Raw genomic sequence first — 4807 nt, 5'->3', positions numbered from 1 at the left:
GGTGTGTACTATTTTACCTTCATCCATTGCTTTGGTGAATTTTTCAAAAAAAGTCCATGAGGTTGAGTAAGATTGACCTGACTTTGATGAAACCAAACTGAGATGGCTCCAGTATTTCAATTTCCCTATGTTCGCATTGATTAATTCCCTGATAATACTTTCCATGGCTTTGCACATGAAGGTGGTGAGACTTATTGGCCTATAATTTCTTTTTGCTCTCCACCATCACTGCCTGTCATTATAGTGGCTCGGCACCCTGGTACTTGTCCATGCTGGGTATACCAGCTGCTTCACCCCTTCCCCTGGACTTTTATCTGGTGTTACTTGGGCTGGCCATGGAACTAAGCATTTGGGAGCTCAGTATGTTTGTGCAGCCATCCAGGGTGAGTTTTTTTTTTAAATTTATGACCTACCCATTTCTCCCCTTTCCCTCATGGACCTAATAGTTAAGCATGGGGTGCAGGTATGCCATTGAGATGTGTGGCATATTGCCCCACCTCCACAGTGGCTCAGCCAAGTCTCCACCTTATACCCTTTTTAGGCACATTTACAAATGTGCCTTCCCCAGTCTCCAACAAGGATAGACATGGTAGGCATCCATGGGTCCAACCACCCACCCCAGGATGGTGACGCCCATCCCTCCATACCACTGTGTCAGTCACCCTAGCAATTAATTCAGCACAGGTTGCCTGTTTCTTAATCAGAACTTTATCTCTATGCTACCAGAGTTTCCATTATAGGCCTGTAATTGCCTGTATTTGTTGAAATTCCTCCTTTATGCAGAGTAATAACTATTGCTGTTCTCCATTCACTTGATACAAAATCCATATAGAGGCGTAGGTTGAATAGTGTTGTTAGAGATGTGACTAAATCTTGATTCATGCTGTTCAGTATGCATCCAGAGATATTGTCAGCACCCAGTGAAGCAGTATTTTTTGCTTTTGATAGTGCTCTTAGGATTTGGTCTTCTGTAATAGCTGGAGGGATTTGTTTCAGATATTTCATGTGGGATAGATGGGGAGAGAGGAGTAAAGCCTGAACTGAATTTATCAGCCAATAGGTTAGCTATTTCTCCAGCTTCGATGCAGGTAACAGCATTTACAACCAGCTCAGTACATTGCTGCTCTGTGCTGCTGAGACTGTGAATATATAATATATATGAGTCTCCTTTTACTCATCGAAAGTACACTTACCTGAGTGGTTACTTACTGTGCATATAATTGTCGGTGATTCTGGTTTCGTTATTTTGGTCTTTTGTGGAAGTGGGTTTGCTGACTTGCAATTTGGGTGAGTGTACTTTCGATGAATAAAAGTAGACCCACCTATATATATATATATATATATATATATATATATATATATATATATATATATATATAAATATGTGTGTGTGTGTATATATATATATATATATATATATATATATATATATATATATATATATATATATATATGTGTGTGTGTGTGTGTGTGTGTGTGTGTGTGTGTGTGTGTGTGTGTGTGTGTGTGTGTGTGTGTGTGTGTGTGTGTGTGTGTGTGTGTGTGTATAGGCTCATAGGTGAATACTAGGCTAAATTCCCTGAAGGGTCATTTTAAGCTTAGCCAATAACCTGAGGATAGAAACAAACCATGCAGCTTGTGTCCATGAGGTGAAGACATTAACCATTATGCCACCCCCCCCCCCACACAAAGTTCAGGGGACAGAGTGAACTCAGTCAGCCACTACCATAAATTATGCAGTTGTGTTTCCCACATGTAGGGAAATCACAGGGGTTAACCCAACCAAAGTGCAGTGGAAGATCCTCATGTTGTGGGAGCCACCTTCTTGTTTGTAGTGTTCCTCCTGCCAGATATTTATTTATAATATATAAGTATTTATGTATTTATAGATCTATGTTACAATACTGAAAACTCAAAATGTTGAAACCCAAAATGTAGAAAACTCAAAAATATTGAAAACCTATCATCCCCGACACCCCTTGCTCATTTTGTGTACCAACTCTGGCATTGCACTAAGTAGTTTCTAATAAACTACTGACATCACTGACAGTTTACATTTCTGTCCTGTTTTTTTCTTTTTTTCTTTTCCTTCATTTTTTATTATGCTGCTTTGTTGCTTGTTTTTCTCTGCTTGATTTATTTTTTTCTGCTGTATCGGTTATGAAACAGACAGAGGTGAAGTAATGACTACTATGCTATGCATGTGCCACCATGCAGACCAGTGAGTCCCAGCAGTCCCCAGGCTTGCCTTTCTGCAGGCTGTTGAAGGCCATCCTAAGGAGGATTTGCTGATGGTATTGGTTGCTAATTCTGTAGTAGTTGGCATAATCTCCTGTTTGGAGAGAGGCACGGAAGTCTGTTTTGGGTGCATGAGGTTCAGTGGCTGGTGAATACAGATATGGGCCATTTGCATGACACCTGCACTAGAACTCTGAAACAAATCCTCATAATTCTGGCAGAGTCATGTAGCTGACTGGCCCAGAGCAATGAACCAGTAGAAGTGGAGCCCATCCTTATTGTCAACCTTTGAGAAGTCTGACTTTTGGTTTGTTTTTTTTTCTTTCTGGGACAACCTGTCAGACCATCCTCACCCCACCTTATTCATCATCATAGTGTTCCCCTTCCTTGCGTGTCATTGCCCTTACCCTGTCTATAATCCAACCCCTATATAATCAGCTGTCCTCCATGTGTCTGTTTCTGTCTCTCCTTTAGTTCACCCTCCTTTGTGTCATTGCTTCCCATGTCAGTCTTTGTCTGCTTTATATGTTTAGTTGTCCTACCAAAACTACCCTTTTCCTCCCTCTTCTACACCACCATTTACTTTACACTATTCTAATGTGCACTTTTCTGCTTTCTGTTCTGCCTCTTTGAATTTAATTTCTGTCACTTCATTTCCTTCCCATTTATATAATACAATCAGTTGACACTTTGCTGTGGAGCCCTTGTATGGACTCCTAGCTGTGCCTATGTAGCAGCTTTCAGGGTATTTCAATACATATGTGAATGTGCATAAAAAAACAAGCTGCCTGCACACAAATGTCTCTGGGTCACATGATCACTAGTAACCCGATCCACACAGTTGCTCAGTGAATGTCATTTGTGTAACTATAAAGTGTTATTATGCACTACTGTCTATGGCGTGACACTATGATGGCACTTATACATACTTAATCTTCATTGGGTCACATCAATCTAGCTTCACTGCAATATTTACTAAAAATATGGATGTGTTATACTTCTTTCTGAACACCCCACATAGTTTGCATTCAGTATTTGACTTGACTGCCACTGTCTGGAAGAGAAAAGAAAACCAGGAAGGAGCAGGGTGCATATGAACATTGACTGGGAAATAAACAGGGAGTATGGAAGGGAAACCCTCACATAATAATTTCCATGCTTCTGGTGGTATGAAATAAACCTTAATTGAGTGTTAATAAAGTCTCAGTTTTCTCCAGTTTTAAATACAATAACAGGATAACTGATCACCAACCTATATATGGATTACTTACACATGATCTACACCAGCATATGATTGACAGTCCAAACACTGACAGAAAAATATTAAAACTATGTCAGAACTGCAAAATGTTTGGACTTTCCAGATGGCTGCACACTGAGTAACAACTTAATTTCAGCTCTCCCAGTGTGAAAACAGAAACTCAGAAAGGAGAGCCAGTTAACTTGTCTTTGTGGGTAAATTTCAGTAATTGGCTAATATGTACACTGCCTGGATGCCAGCATAAAAGAAATAGGGAGAACCTGAAAGAAAATAAATCATAAAAGTGAGGAGAAAACACTGACTGGGAACAATTCTGTAGCCATTCAGAAAAAAAGCAGTGCAAGCTCCAACTTTGTAATCTAGAGGAAAAAAAGTCAAATGTACTTAGATCTGATTAAAATAAATGAAGTAAAGAAGTATATCAACTCATATAACAAAAGGCTGGAAAAAATGGAATAAGCTTTAAACAGATATTCAAATAAGGTTATAAAACTGCAAAAATCAGAGGTCAAAATGAAGAAAAGGGGAGGGGGGCATGGCCAAGGATGAACACAGGGTAGCAGCAGATTACTTCAGCTCCACCAACATAACTACATTAACAGGAAATTATTACTTCAAAACTCAACTAATGGAATAATTTTCTTTCTAAAAACATTTGGACTATCATTACTTATAATAATATCCAAAAAAGAAAGAAAATTTAACTGACTTTCCTGTCAGAAATCTTTCTGGAAATTTGACTCTCATCACTTCTGTTCAGAATGAGTTCCAGCAAGGCTAACAGTCAGGATTCCATCATTAAGAAAGAGCTTCAGACATTATTATCAACTATACAGCAACTAACAACTAAAATGGACAGACTGGATGTTAAAATTGACAATTTTATAGAGAAAACCACAAAACAAATGGATATGCTACACCAAGATCTACAACATCAGAAAGCCCAGATAACAGGTATAGAAAAGGCACTTAATGATATGGACAACAGAATTAAGGAAGAAGAAATGAACATTGAATTTTTATTGAAACAAAATACTCACCTTCAATCCAAACTAGATGACTTGGAAAACAGATCCAGACATAACAATATAAGGATTTTTGGACTGCCAGAAAATATAGAAGGTAATAATATTACATCTTTTTTAAACACTTGGCTTCCCAAGACTTTAGATCTGTCAGAGGCATTTTCTTTTGGCATTGAAAGAGCCCACAGGTCTTTATCCATTTCTAATACAAATAAAAATTATCCTAGATCAGTTATTGTAAGATTTTTATCATCTTATGACAAGGAGATGGTATTAAAATCTG

The 4807-nt window shown here is 38.3% G+C and overlaps 1 non-coding gene across 1 annotated transcript; it reads right to left on the bottom strand.

Annotated features, from left to right (window-relative positions):
* Positions 1–1694: 1694 nt before the first annotated feature.
* Positions 1695–1858, bottom strand: LOC122793791. Its single transcript, XR_006363537.1, has one exon. It is a non-coding gene; the product is annotated as a U1 spliceosomal RNA (small nuclear RNA).
* Between the last annotated feature and the right edge of the window lie 2949 nt (positions 1859–4807).

The sequence above is a fragment of the Protopterus annectens genome, chromosome 2.part0 (genome assembly GCF_019279795.1).
Source record: "Protopterus annectens isolate FY-2018-M chromosome 2.part0, PAN1.0, whole genome shotgun sequence".
In the NCBI taxonomy this organism is placed as follows: domain Eukaryota; kingdom Metazoa; phylum Chordata; order Ceratodontiformes; family Protopteridae; genus Protopterus; species Protopterus annectens.
The sequence above is the reverse complement of the archived record's forward strand: the minus strand, read 5'-3'. Positions and strand labels throughout refer to the sequence as shown.